This window comes from Tachyglossus aculeatus, chromosome 2 (assembly GCF_015852505.1).
Source record: "Tachyglossus aculeatus isolate mTacAcu1 chromosome 2, mTacAcu1.pri, whole genome shotgun sequence".
In the NCBI taxonomy this organism is placed as follows: domain Eukaryota; kingdom Metazoa; phylum Chordata; class Mammalia; order Monotremata; family Tachyglossidae; genus Tachyglossus; species Tachyglossus aculeatus.
Window position 1 is genome coordinate 146963550 of NC_052067.1, and position 358 is coordinate 146963907.

Here is a 358-nt window from a genome sequence, read left to right on the forward strand (position 1 = left end):
TCCTGATTCCCGGGTCTGTGCTCTGTCCACTAGGCCACCCTTTCACTATCCTGAAGCCCAGTCTCGTCTCTGGTTTCCGGGGATAATGAAAGGAAGCATCCTCTATTCCTGGATTTGGGGGTTTACTCCATCCGACCTCGACAGCCACCTGCAAGATGTTATTTTCCACAGGGCCAAGAAGCTGCCCATTCCTCTTGCTCCAGTTTTCCAATGGAAAAGCTAAATACCCAAGTTCCCTTCATCACAGAAATTCTGCTAATATTGCTCTGCTCTGGAAAAACCGCTCAAATTACATATCCAACGATAACTAGTAGGAACTAAAATCGACAAAGATACCCCCAGTGAATGGAGGGCTAAA